The following is a 15656-nucleotide window of genomic DNA, read 5'->3' on the forward strand; positions in this document are numbered from 1 at the left end:
TTCATTGGCAAATAATATTTCATTGTATGCATATAACATATGTTATTTATCCATGTATCAATTAATGAATATTTGGGTTATTCACACTTTTTGGCCATCATGAGTAATGCTGCTAATACACATTCATGTACAAGTTTTTGTGTAAGCAGTATGTCTTTAATTCTCTTGGGTATACATGGAGGAGTAGAATTGCTGAGTAATAATGGTAACTAACTCTATTTCTAAGCCTTTGAAGGATGCCAGATTATTAAGTAGCTCTTTATTTACAGAGTCTCCCAGATTTCCCTCTGAGAGTTTGTCATGACCTCCTTTGCTGCAAAATAGTATTCATTTGTTGAGTATTATACATATAATATGATGTTATTTAGTGTCTATTAATTGCATGAGATTATGCCCTCACAAAGTTGAGGATGAAATCTCAATCATAGCTTCTGTTTCCTTAGCACTAAACATAGAGTTGGGTACCATCATAGGTAATCAAGCATTTATACAAACAAATGATTGAATAGGGAAAGAAAGGAAAGAAAAGTTTAAAAGACAAAAATCAGTACATACTGCAAGGCATTCATATTTATCTTAAAATTTATTTTCTAGTTTCTTTAGCAAAATAGTTAAGTAAAAAATCCATAATTAAAAGGATAAATTAAATAAACTTATGGATTACTGAACATGACAGTGTAATGCCATTCACAAATGAAGTAAAGGGAAATGCAAATCAGAACCAAATCAAGAGGATCTATCTAAGCTTGCACTGTCATAAATATTTGCAATTATATGGTAGTGCTTTCTACTTTTATTACATGACTTAGATACGTTATAGCAACCAATATAATTTTATAAGTGATTTTTTTTCTCCTACTTCTATTGATATTTTAGTATGAAACTAACCTTAAAAAAAAACTAACCTTGCCATTTTTATGATTTTTTTTGTCATCACTAGTAGAGTTAGAGTACTATTTTATCAAAGATTATGTATATGTTTTCCAGTACATACTAGGCATTTATCCAAAGAATACAAAAATGCTGATTCAAAAATGGCACATGCACCCAGTTTTTATAGCGACACTATCAACAATAGCCAAATTATGTAAACAGCCCAAATGTCCATCAACTGACCAATGGATAAAGAAGGTGTATTGTGTGTGTGTGCATGTGTGTGTGTGAGTGTGTACACACTATATATAATGTACACACCTATATATAATGGAATATTACTCAGCAATCAAAAAGAATGAAATCTTGTCATTTGCAACAATGTAGATGGCACTAGAATGTATTATGCTAAGTGAAATAAGTCAGTCAGAGAAAGACAGGTATCATATGATTTCACTCATGTGGAATTTAAGAAACAGATAAACATAGGAGGAGGACACTTGGGATGAGCATTGGGTGTTATATGTAATTGATGAATCACTAAATTCTACTGCTGGAAACCATTATCACACTATATGTTAATTAACCTAGATTTAAATTTTAAAAATTAATTTGAAAAATAAAAAGACCAATGAAAAGACTATAATATAGGGGCATCTGACTGACTCAGTCAGAAGAGCATGTGATTCTTGATTTTGGGGTTGTGAGTTTGGGCCCCATGTTGGGTATAGAGATTACTTTAAAAATAACTTTAAAAAAAGGACTACAATATAATTTATCAGCTATTATTCTATTAGTCTTTAGCTTAGAGTTCCCTTGTTTGTGAAGCTAAAATTACATAAAATTGGGGTAAAAAATATGTATATGTTGTTCAGTATCAATTCTAATACTTTTTGTTCAAGATATGTAAACAATTTAATAATAATACATTGTGAGAAATGTGAACAGTCTTCACTATTATAAAGGCTAAGTCATCATAGTCAGAATTGAGAATTTGCTTAGATCTGGGCAATTCTCAAAGAACCACCAGGAAAGTCAGCACGCAAATTGATCTTTGGAATTATTTCTAAAAGCTTTATTCTCTGACTTCACACACCAATTGCCATATGTCCTCTCACTACATAGAGATTTAATTGACCCTTGCCCAAAATTCTGCACAACCATCCCAAACCAGTGCACATACCCTACTCTAGATGCACTTTTTGGACTATTCCAAGCTACAGGTCAACCCAGTTGACTTATAACCTAATAGCATTGAAAGAGGGGTATAAATCTGCCAGGACCTTGAGTCCACATTATTAAGGGCTTTCTCTAGAGGCCATGAACCCAGTTTGTCTGCTTGACTGGCCAGGAGAAAATAGGCAATCTCATCATCTCAATCCTGCCTGAATGCAGACTTTTCCATCTTGGACTTAGCTGTAGTAGATTTAGTGAAAAATTCCAAGGAAAGCAAATCTCATTGGATCTTGATAGAGAAGATTGAGACTAGGTGGCGAAGTCCACAGTGAAAGGAGAGGAGATCACAAAAGTGGGAACTCTGGGCCTATTCCTGGTTGCTAGGATCCTGGCACAGGGATCACTGTCATCAGCAGTCTCAGCTGGAATGCTCTATTCACTCAAGAACTGTGAATCCTTATCTGTAATGTGCTGAAACAGACTTATATCAGCTTGCTAAAGCTGATTGTTAAATCTTTAGGAATTATGTAAGTAGGTTGATGGCATTTGTGAAAGGGCGGGCCTACGCCAGCCGACTCCATCTTGTTCTGTGTCCTTCACCTTGACCACACCTCCTCCCCTTGAGTAACCCCCCCCTCACCTGCCTAACAGGACTCGACCCTTCCCCAGGACCCTTCCCCAGCCAATCGGCTGAGGCCATAGCCATTACCTCACCAACTGCCCCCAGGCCCCAATAAAACCTTTGTCCTTTTGAAACTCGCTCTCTTTCCCTGGTATCTCACCGCTGCATCGGTGCAGGTAGGGGATTGAGCTCGAGCTAGCTCGAATAAAGGCTCTTTGCTTTTGCATCGGACTCGGCTCCCTAGTGGTCTTTGGGGATCACGAATTCTGGGCATAACATTTGTAGCTTTAAATAAGCCACTAAGGGAGTATTTACACCACAGAAATTGGCAAATAGTACAAAGTTTTTTTGTTTTTTTGTTTTTTTCACCAAGAGAGTAGGCTAAATATTTACCAGTACAGCATTTATTCCTACCCTTTAAAACCATGTAATGCACAGGTTCTCCGGGTGCCCGAGTGGCTCAGTCAGTTAAGCCTCAGACTTCGGCTCAGGTCATGGTCTCTGAATTCAATCTCCCAGTAGGGCTCTGTGCTGACAGTTTAGAGCCTGGAACCTGCTTCAGATTCTGTGTCTCCTTTCCTCTCTGCCCCCTCCCCCCCACTCGCTGTCTCTCTCACTCTCTCAAAAATAAATAAACACACACACACACACACACAAAATAGGTTCTCAACCAAGAGTGATTTTGGCCCACAGGCAACATTTGGTAATGTATGGGGACATTTTTGTTTGTCAAGAAAGCTGGCTGGGGCGGTGTTACTGCCATCTAGTGGGTAGAAGCCAGAAATGCTGCTAAACATCTTTATACAACTCAACATAGCAAAGAATTATCCAGCCCAAAATGTCAATAATTTTGACACTGAGAAACCTGGTGTAAACCTTAAGAAAATAGAGCTTCCAGATATAATATGCTCATCATCATGCTCATTAAGACTCTACCTAGTGGTAGAACAGACTAGGATATTCCTGTATTCTCTCTCATTTAAAGTCTCATGGGTCCACCTTCAATCATTGCTAGTGCTGGTTAAGTTTAAAATTTAAACTTGCAGGTGCTTCACACCTGAAATGTTGTTGTCTCTTCTGCATCATTCATACCTACCGTATGGCAGCCCTGCCCACCTCCCAATGACTTGTATCTCATTGCTTTTTTCTACCTATCCTGGTAACGTTCTGCTACCTGTAACCACCCTTCCTACTATCTTAAAAAAAAAAAAAGATACAGCTTTTTTGAGATATAATTTACATACCACGCAATTTACCTATTTAAAGTAATAATTGAATGTCTTTTAGTATATTCACAGAGTTCCATGACTATTACCACAATCAGTTTTAGAACATTTCCATCATCTAAAACCCAAACCTCAAACCTATAAGCAGTCAATCCCAATTTCCCCCAAGCTCCTCATCCCTAGGCAGTCACAAATATACTTTTGATTTCTATAGATTTTCCTATTCTCAGTATTTAATATGAATGGAATGATATAACATATGGTTTTGTCATCATGTTGAATCATGTGTCAGTACTTCATTCCTTTTTTATGGCAGATAATATTCCATTGTGTGGATATACCACATTTTATCCATTTTTCAGTTAATGGGCGCTTGGATTGTTCCAACTTTTTTTGGCTATTTTGAATAATGCTGCTATAAACATCCATGGATACAAGTTTTTGTATGGACATGCATGTGTTTTTACCTAGGAGTAGAATTGTTGAGTCAAATGGTAACCCTGTGTTTAATTAGTTGAGGAATTGCCAGATAACTTCCTAAAGTAACTGTACCATTGTACATTCCTACCAGCTGTGTATAAGGGTTCTAATTTCTCTATATCCTCACACTCATTATTATCTGTTTTTTTATTATAGACATCTAAGTTAGTGTGAAGTGTTATTGTAGTTTTGATTTACATGTACCTAATAGCTAATGATGTTGAGGATCATTTTGCGTGCGTACTAGCCATCTGTATATCTTCTTTGGAGAAATGTGCATTCAGATCTATTGCCCATTTTTCAATTGGATCATTTGTCTTTTATTATTGAGGTATAAGAGTTTTTTCATGTATTCTACATATAAATTCTTTATCACATATATAATTTGTGATTTTTTTCCCCAGTTCTGTGGATTGTCTCCTCACATTCCTGATGGTGTCCTTTGAAGCACATATTTTTGTTGTTGTTGTTGTTTTTAATATTGATGAAGTCCAATTTATGTATTTTTTATCTTCTATAATGTGTGCTTTTGTTGTCATATCTAAGAAACGGTTGTCTACTCCAAGTTTGCAAGAATTTATCCCTGTTTTTTCTAAGAGTTTTATTGTTTTAGCTCTTACATTTTGATCTGTAATCGATTTTGAATTAATTTTTATGTATGCTGTCATATAGAGGCCCCAGCTTATTGTTTTGACCATGGATATCCCATGCTCCACAACATTTGTTGGAAAGACTATTCTTTCCCCAAACCTATTTAAAAATATCATTTGACCACAAATGTGAAGATTTATTTCTGGACTCTTGATTCTATTTCACTGATTATATCTCTGTCTTCTAGTCTGTACTATATTGTCTTGATTGTTATGGTTTTGCAGTAAGTTTGAAAGCAGGAAATGTGAATCATCTAACTTTATTCTGTATTTTAACCTTGGTATGGTTATTCTAGGTTCTTTGAATTTCCATATGTTATTTATTTCTAATTTCATCCCACTGTGGTCAGAGAACATACTTTGTATAATTTAAATTCTTTTAAATTTACTGAGACTTATTTTATGGTGTAGCATATGGTATATCCTATTCCATGTTCACTTAAGGAGAATGAATATTCTGCCACTGCTAAGTGAAATGTTCGGTAAGTGTCTGTATCATATATATTTTTAATTTTCTGTGTATTATGATGTTTGGGCATCTTAATATTTCTGGCTGAGGAGAGACTGCCCCTCACTGGGATAGCCAATTCTTAGAAATAGCAAAAGACCCAGCTGGGGACATGCCTTTGATAATGCAAACTAACCAATCTAGAGCCATATTTCCTCCATCTAGCCTGGTACCCAGGAGGCAATATTCCTCTGTCTTAATCATTCCCAGGCCATGCACTAGGCAACTAGAGATCATGCTTAAAGCTCAAAGCCCACCAAAATTACTCAATGAGTTTTTTTAATTGTGGTGAAATACATATAACATGAAATTCACAGTTATAAGCATTGTAAAGTGTACAATCCAGCGGTATTAAGTACATTCACATTGTTGTGCAATCCTCACCGCTAAGAATTTCCAGAGCTTTTTCATCATCCCAAATCAAAACTTTGTACTTATTAAATTATAACTCTCAATTTATTCTTCTCCCCCGCCCCTGGTAACCACTACTATAATTTATTTCTCTGTGATTTTGACTGTTGTAGGTCCTTCATATTAGTGGAATCATATAATATTTATCTTTTTATGGCTTATTTCTTTTAACACAATGCTTTCAAGGTTCATCCATGCTGTAGCATGTGTCAGAATTTCTGTCCTTTTTAAGGCTGGATAATATTCCATTGTATGCATATACAACATTTTTTTCATGCATATTTCCATCAATGAACATTTGGGTTGTTTCAACTTGTTGGAGTATAAATATCTATTTGAGTCCTTACCTTCAATTCTTCTGAATATATACATACCTTTAAGTAGAATTGCTAAATAACACAGTAGTCCTATAATTTTTTTTGAAGAACTGTCATGCTGTTTTCACAGAAACTGCATCATTTTACATTCCCACCAACAATGCACAGGGTACTGATTTCTCATACCCTCACCAAGTCGTGTTATTTTCTGTTTGGGATTAGTTTAGTTTAATTTTAGTTTATAATAGCCATCATAATAGGTATCAAGTCTTACCTCATATTTTCTTCTTGGATGTTCTATTGTTGTGCATTTATCCATAATCCCTTTCCCCAGGTGTCTGTGAGTCTTAGTCTTCCTAAAACATTACTGACGCTTGTCCCTACCTGAGATTTGAGTTAGGAGAAACTGAAACTAGTCCTTCGTGAAACCGTCTGGTTAGAATATAACAAGATCTTCTCTGCTTCCTTTGGTTCAAAGGAGGGATTGGGAACTGGGCTGCTGCATTCAGTGGTCTACCATATGTCTTCATCTGTAATCTCTTGCCCCAGGCATCTGGGTTTAAGTCTCCCATTAGTTTTCCTGAGCCTTCTGCCTGAGATATGAGTGAAGAAAAAGAGAGCAGTTCTTCAGACTGCCCCCATATAGGTTAGAATCTTCCAAATATGGTCTGCTTTATTCCTTTCACTTCAAGGGAGGAAACTGGGAATTGGACTGCTTCCTCCTCTACACCAAGCCTGTCCACATGGAACGTGTGGAAGAGGAGATAGGGAAAAGGCAAGCAAAACATCACAAAATTTCCTACTAATTTAAATGTGTCTTTTTTTCTTGAGTATTCACTTGGTTGCTATAGACTTGTAACTATTTTTCAGAGCTCCTATTAGTTTCTTTTAGCAAGGTTTTGATTGTATCTTGATGTCTTCATGGAAGTACAAGGACTCAGAGTTTCCTCCTGTGCCATTTTGCTGATGTCACTCTTCTCCAATAGGTTTTGACCACCCTAATCAAGATATAGAATATTTTTATCACAGCAGAGAGTTGTCTCAAACGTTGTACAATTTTATATAAAGGAAATCAGAGTATACACTCTATCATGTCTGTTTCTTTCAGTCAAACTAATATTTTTGAGATTCATGCATATTATTTTGTATATGAGTGGTTTGTTCCTTGTTATTGCTGAGTAATATTTCACTGTAGAAATATGAATTCATGTTTATCTAATCACCTATTGGTAGATATTTGGATTATTTCCATGGTTTTGCTATTACACATAAGGCTTTTATGAATATTTATATATGTTCATATATATATATATATATATATATACACACACACACACACACACACACATATATATATTCTCTTGGGTATATAACTAGTAAATAACTAGATCATAGAGAAGTTTGTTTAAGAAACTGTCAAACTATTTTCCAATATAGTTGTACCATTTTGGACTGCCAGCAGCTAGTTATGAGAATTCCAATTCCTCCATATTCTCATGCTTTATGTATTTGGTCTTTTAAGCTTTAGACATTCAAGTGTACAGAGTGATGTGACATAGTTGTATTCTACATTCTCTGATAATTAATGATTTTGAGCATGTTTTTCATGTGCTTATTGACAATTGGTTATCCTTTGTTCATGCATTTTGCCTAATTTAAAATTGTGTTGATCTTTTTTATTATGGAATTAAATTGATATATTCTGACTAGGTTTTTATCAGATATACTTACTACAAATATTTTCTCTCAGTTTGTGGTGTGCCTTTTTATATTCTTTACAGTCTTTTGGTTTTTTTTTTGAAGAGCAGAAGGTTTTAACTTTAATGAATTCCAATTTATCTTTCTTTTTCCTTATTTAGTTTTTTTTTTTCTTGAGGAACTCTTTGCCAACTGGAAGTTTACAAAGATATTTTACTATGTAGTTTCATAGAAGGTTCATAGTTTTCACTTTTATATTAATGTCTATAATCTATAATTTTATAAGATAAATATATAGTTTTATTATTTTCCATGTGCATATTAAATTATTGTATCATTTCTTAAATTGTTGCATCATTTGTTAAAAGACTATTCTATCCCCTTTGGCACCTTTTCTGAAAATCAACTGATCTGGTATGTCTGGTTTCTACAAATTGTTGTTTAATTTATTTGTCTACACTTATTCCAAGACTACACTGCCTTTATTGTAAAATTACAGTAAGCTTTGAACTCATGCCACTTAAGAACTCTCTTTTTTTTTCTGGTAATACTGCTGACTTTCTTGTCAAGTTTATCTCAAAAACTATATTTCAAATGCAACTGATTACAAAAACATTAATAATGATAAAGAAAAAGAAAAATTATTTTTACTTTAATTATTTTATTTTATTTTTTATTTTTATTTTTATTTTTTATTTTTTATTTTTATTTTTATTTTTTTGAAATGACAAATACAATTTTTATTTTTTTTATTTTTTTAATATGAATTTGTTGTCAAACTGGTTTCCATACAACACCCAGTGCTCATCCCAACAGATGCCCTCCTCAATGCCCATCACCCACTTTCCCTGCCCTCCTACCCCCGATCAACCCTCAGTGTATTCTCAGTTTTTAAGAGTCTCTTATGGTTTGCCTCCCTCCCTCTCTAACTTTTTTTTCCCCTTCCCCTCCCCCATGGTCTTCTGTTAAGTTTCTCAAGTTCCACAAATGAGTGAAAACATATGGTATCTTTCTCTGTATGACTTATTTCACTTAGCATAATACCTTCCAGTTCCATCCACGTTGCTGCAATAGCATGATTTCATTCTTTCTCACTGCCAAATAGTATTCCATTGTGTATATAAACCACAATTTCTTTATCCATTCATCAGCTGATGGACATTTAGGCTCTTTCCATAACTTGGCTATTGTTGAAAGTGCTGCTATAAACATTGGGGTACAAGTGCCCCTATGCATCAGCACTCCTGTATCCCTTTAGTGGAGATAAAGCAATTGCAAGTTGGGAGTAGGTAAAGGATTGATAAAGAGCCAAGAAGAACAAGGAGGACGACCAAGTTGAAGGAGTAATGGTGCTCCTGGATGCATTTTTGTAAGTCTTCCAAGAATTTGACTAGATCTCAAAATAATATACTTTAATATACTTTTTTAAATTAAAAAAATATTCCTAGGAATATAAAAAAATATTACAAGTTCCTAGGAATTTACACAAGGGATATTTTTTAATTTTTAAAAAAGTTAATATACTTTTTTTAAATTAAAAAATATTCCTAGGAATATAAAAAATATATTAAAAATTCCTAAGATTTTACCCAAGGGATATTTTTTAATTTTAAAAAAAGTGTATTATTTTGAGATCTAGTCAAATTCTTGGAAGACTTACAAAAATGCATCCAGGAGCACCATTACTCCTTCAACTTGGCTGTCCTCCTTGTTCTTCTTGGCTCTTTATCAATCCTTTACTTACTCCCAACTTGCAATTGCTTTATCTCCACATAAGAAACCATGCACTTCTATATGTTACACTCCTCATCCCTAATTCTGAACTTAGAAATGACCCAAAGTTTATCTTGACCAATTATAGAAACTGACAGCCAGTTATAGAAAATGACCCTCTAGATATAGGAATATACACAGTATAATGACAGAACAGTGCCAGAAATATTAAATCATATGTTCAACTCTACCAGTGTGTCTGCATATACCACCACACTATATAGTCGGCAAATGGCATCTGTGAGCATTTTCTTGAGATGCTTTTCAAACATCATCTAAATATCAACTAAAAAAATAAGCTCAGTGAACTCCAAACACTAAAGTCATATGTATATTCTTAAATTTTTACTTTATTCTGTTTTACTTCTTTGAATTTTTTGTGTTGAAAGGATTATAAGAGATTGATATCCTGTCTTAGTTTTTGAATGAGAAAACCAAGCCATCAAGCAGTGTCCTGCCTGTTGCCACCAAACTTATTCATATCAGAACTACAACTCAAAAGCCCAATGCTTTGCTAATTTTTATTTTTTATTTTTATTTTCAGCAGAAAGTCTCCTTTATTCCTCTTATAAAACATGGTATTTTTAATTTTTAAATAAGCTTATATTTCTTTCTTATATTTTTTATTTTTATTTTCAGCAGAAAGTCTCCTTTATTCCTCTTATAAGACATGGTATTTTTAATTTTTAAATAAGCTTATAAGTTTTGTATATCTAAGACCCAATTTTTCCAAATCTTTTTTCTTCAACATTTTTCTCTGTTTGCTAATACACTTGGTATTTTCAGCCTTGTAATTCCCCAGAGCTCCCAACTCCCACCCCACCTCACACTTGATTTTTATTCCCTCTGGTTCCATCTCTCTCTCTCTCTCTCTCTCTCTCTCTGTATCATCAATTCAATTTCAAGAATTCATTTATGTCTTTTTTCCTTCTTCAGCATTTTCTTGTCTCATTCCTATTTTCTCTTTATTCTTTTAAAACTATCTTCACAACCTCGACCTCTTCCTCAGCATTCCTATTCATCTTGTCACAATCCTTATTTTTTCTTCTTTTTTCTAAAAAAATGTTTATTTTGAGAAAGAGAGAGAGAGAGAAAGAGAGAGAAGCAGAGAGAGAGGGAGAGAGAGATCTCACAACCATGAGATCTCACAAACCATGAGATCATGACCTGACCTGAAATCAAGAGTTAGGTGTTTAACCAACTGAGTCACCCGGGCACCCCAGCTGACTTTCCTCCTTTAATTCTGTTTGTATAAGATCATTTTTAGCCCTTTCTTTATATTTGTAATTGAGATATAATTGACTTATAGTATTATATTAGTGTGAAGTATACAACATAAGGATTCGATATTTGTATGTATTATGAGATGGTCACCACAATAAGTCTAGTTAACATCCATAACCACACATAGTTACTAATTTTTTTTCTCATGGTAAGAATTTTAAAATTTATTCTCTTAACAACTTCCAAATAGACAATACAGTATTATTAGGTACAGTCACCACGTTGTACATTATATCCCCAGGACTTATTTATTTTTCATAATTGGAAGTTGGCCACCTTCTGTTCTTTGTATTTATGAATTTAATTTTTTGGTTTATATAAAATCATGCAATATTTGCATTTCTGTTTGATTTATTTCACTTAGCATAATGCCCTCAAGTTTCATTCATTTTGTTGCAAATGACAAGATTTCTTTCACTGTATAGCTGAATAATATTCTGTGTGTATATGAATATATATATATATATATTTGTTAATTATTCATCCGTGGACACTTAAGTTGATTTTATGTCTTGACTATTGTAAATAATGCTGCAATGAACATGAGTGTATACACCTTTTTGAGTTAATGCTTTTGTTTCCTTTAAATAAATACACATAAGTAAAATTGCTGGATCATATATGGTAAATATTTTTAATTTTTCTAGGAACTTTCACCCTGTTTACCATAATGGCTGTATCAAGGCACAGAGGTTCCCTTTTCTCCACATGCTCACCAACATTTGTTATCTCTTGTCTTTTTGATAATAACTATATTAACAGATGTGAGATGATAGCTCATTGTGGTTTTGATTTACATTTACCTGATGATTAGTGATGGTGAACATATTTTCATGCACCTGTTGGTCATCTTTATACCTTCTTTGAAAAACTGTTTATTCAGGTCCCCTGCTCATTTTTAATTGGATTGCTTGATTTTTTATAATTGTATGAGTTCTCTATATATTTTGTTTATTAATGCCATAATAAACATGTGATTTATAAATACTTTTTTCCATTCTATAGACTGCTTTTTCATTTTGAAATGTCTTTTTGGCTGTGCGGATGGTTTTATTTTGATGTAGTCTCACTTGTTTATTTGCTTTTATTGCCTTTTTTAAATTTTTTTTTAGTTTCAGGTGTTGAATTTTGTGATTCATCATTTACATACAACCCCAAGTGCTCATCACAACAAATGTCCATCTTAATACCCACCGCCTATTTAACCCACCCACCTCCCCCTCCAGTAACCCTCAGTTTGTTTCCCATAGTTAAAAGTCTGTTTCTTACAGTTCCCCTTCTTAGAGTGAATTTGGAAGAATTGTCACTGGCCTCTCCGGGGACAAAAAGTTGGCAGGTGCCAACATGCTACCCTGTTCATTAGCATATGGCAGCAAACCTTGGTGCAGCTTTTTGCTGTGCTTTACCATAAACTCCAAATCACTACATGGTCATTCAACTGCTTTTCTGGGACAAACTGGAGTAAAACACAGCGTGGCAAGACCAGAGGATCATTGCAGGTCTACATTATGTTGGGTCTCTAAAATTTAGAGTTTTGAAACCCAGCCACATGCCTGAGATAAAACACAGGAGAACTGTGCTGCCTGGAAGGCAAACAACTTGGACACTGATAGGGTGAAGCCAAGGATCCGATGGAAGCTGGGAACAAAAAAGTGGAGATTGTTTGCTCTTCTGTGAGGGCTTCCTGAAAAATGACAGGTGTGAACTCTCTACTCCAGGGGGGAGCAAGTGGGTCCATGCCATTTTCTTCCCACATACCAGCACTAACTGACCTTAGTGAGCAGCACAGCATCCCCAAAGAGGGGGCACATTTTTCTTAGACAAGTCTGCCTGAAACAAGCACAGTAGGCCCCTCCCCTAGAACACCAGCACAAACCCCTCACATGCACCAAGTCTACCGATCATAGAGTGCTGCAAAGCTTCAGCTCTAGGGGAAATGGCATATAGCCTCTTTTAACAAGCAGACCAAAACTCACATAGTTAAAACTTGCCACATGGTGAACAAAGTCCAAACACTTCCCACTGCATGCAAGGAGAAACTGCAGAGGACTGACCTGAGGGAAGGAGTAGCCAAAACACAACAGCAGAGTGCACACTTTGAAACACTTCTTAAAGCACCATGTTCAAGACAGTATTGGGTCATAGCCATTATTCTCTAAAGCAGGAAACACAATAGATTTACCTACCACAGGTCTAGGCAAAATATCAAGACAGAGTAATTTATCAAAAAAAAAAAAAAAAAAAAGAACTGGAAGATGCCATGACCAGGGATCTAATCAGAACAGAAGTAGTATGTCTGAACCAGAATTTAAAACAACAGTAAGGACACGAGCTAGATTGAGAAAGGCAAAGAAGACAGTAGAGAATCACTTTCTGCATAGATAAAAGGACTAAAAACAAGTCAAGCTGAAATTTTAAATGCTATAACCAAGAAGCAAAACTGACTGGATGCAATGACAATGAAGATGGAAAAAACAGAGAAGGAATCAATGATATATAAGATAAAATTATGGAAAATAATGAAGCTGAAAAGAGGGAAGAAAAGTATTGGATTAAAATGTAAACTAAGGAAACTCAGCCACTCCATAAAGCCCAATAACATTCCTATTGTAGGAATCCAGGAAGAAGAGAGGGAAAAAGTAGAAAAGGTTTTATTTGACCAAATTATAGCTGAAAACTTCTCTTATCTGGGGAAAGAAGCAGACATCCAAATCCAGGAAGCACAGAGAACTCCCATCAAATTCAACAAAAGCTGACCAAACTAAGGTATATCATAGTACAATTTACAAAATATAGAGATAAGGAAAAAATCCTGAAGCCATTTCTTTTAGGAAAAAGAAATCCCTAACCTACAAGGGAAGACAAATCAGTTTAGCAGTATATCTCTCCACAGAAACCTGGCAGACCAGAAGGGAGTGGTATGATGTATTCAACATGCTGAAGGGGAAAAATATGTAGCCAAGAATACTCTATCCGCAAGGCCATCATTCAGAATAGAAGAGAGATAAAGTTTCCCAGACAGACAAAACTAAAGGAGTTAGTGACCACTAAACCATCCCTGCAAGAAGTATTAAAGAGGACCCTTTAAATGTGGAAGAAAGACCAAAAGCAACAGAGGCTAGAAAGAAATACATAAAATACCCTTTGTATTTAAGAGTCTCTTATGGTTTGCCTCCCTCCCTCTTTTTGTAACTATTTTTCCCCTTCCTCTCCTCCATGGTCTTCTGTTAAGTTTCTCAAGTTCCACAAATGAGTGAAAACATATGATATCTGTCTTTCTCTGACTGACTTATTTCACTTAGCATAATACCTTCTAGTTCCATCCACGTTGCTGCAATGGCATGATTTCATTCTTTCTCACTGCCAAGTAGTATTCTGTTGTGTATATAAACCACATTTTCCTTAGCCATTCATCAGTTGATGGACATTTAAGCTCTTTCCATAACTTGGCTATTATTGAAAGTGCTGCTATAAACATTGGAGTACATGTGCCCCTATGCATCAGCACTCCTGTATCCTTTGGATAAATTCCTAATAGTGTTATTGTTGGGCTGTAGGGTAGCTCTATTTTTAATTTTTTGAGGTACCTCCACACTATTTTCCAGAGCAGCTGCACCAGTTTGCATTCCCACCAAAGGTGCAAGAGGGTTCTCATTTCTCCACATCCTCACTGGCATTTGTTTCCTGATTTGTTAATTTAACCATTCTGACCCGTGTGAGGTGGTATCTCAGTGTGGTTTTGATTGGTAATTCCCTGATGATGAGTGATGTTGAGCATTTCATGTGTCTGTTGGCCATCTGGATGTCTTCTTGGAAAAGTGTCTATTCATGTCGTCTGCCCATTTCCTCACTGGATTATTCGTTTTTTCAGGTGTTGAGTTTGGTAAGTTCTTTATAAATTTTGGATACTAACCCTTTATCTGACATGTCATTTGCAAATATACTTTCCCATTCTGCTGGTTGCCTCTTAGTTTTGTTAATTGTTTCCCTTGCAGAAGTTTTTTATCTTTGTGAGGTCCCAAAAGTTCATTTTTGCTTTTAATTCCCTTGGCTTTGGAGATGTGTCTAGCAAGAAATTGCTGCGGCTGAGGTCAAAGAGGTTGTTGCTATTTCTTCCTCTAGGATTTTGATGGTTTCCTGCCTCACATTTAGGTCCTTCATCCATTTTGAGTTTATTTTTGTGTATGGTGTAAGAAAGTGGTCTAGTTTCATTCTTCTGCATGTTGCTGACCAGTTCTCCCAGCACCATTTGTTAAAGAGACTGTCTTTTTTCCATTGGATGCTCTTTCCTCCTTTGTCAAAGATTAATTAGCCATACATTTGTGGGCCCAATTCTGGGTTCTTTATTCTATTCCATTGTCTATGTGTCTGTTTTTGTGTCAATACCATAGTGTCTTGATGATTACAACTTTGTAGTAGAGGCTAAAATCTGGGATTGTGATGCCTCCCACTTTGGTTGTCTTCTTCAATATTACTTTGGTTATTCGGGGTCTTTTGTGGTTCCATACAAATTTTAGGATTGTTCTAGCTTTGAGAAGAATGCTGGTGCAATTTTGATAGGGATTTCATTGAATGTGTAGATTGCTTTGGGTAGTATTGACATTTTAACAACATTTATTCTTCCAATCCATGAGCATG

This window comes from Acinonyx jubatus, chromosome B1 (assembly GCF_027475565.1).
Source record: "Acinonyx jubatus isolate Ajub_Pintada_27869175 chromosome B1, VMU_Ajub_asm_v1.0, whole genome shotgun sequence".
In the NCBI taxonomy this organism is placed as follows: Eukaryota; Metazoa; Chordata; class Mammalia; order Carnivora; family Felidae; genus Acinonyx; species Acinonyx jubatus.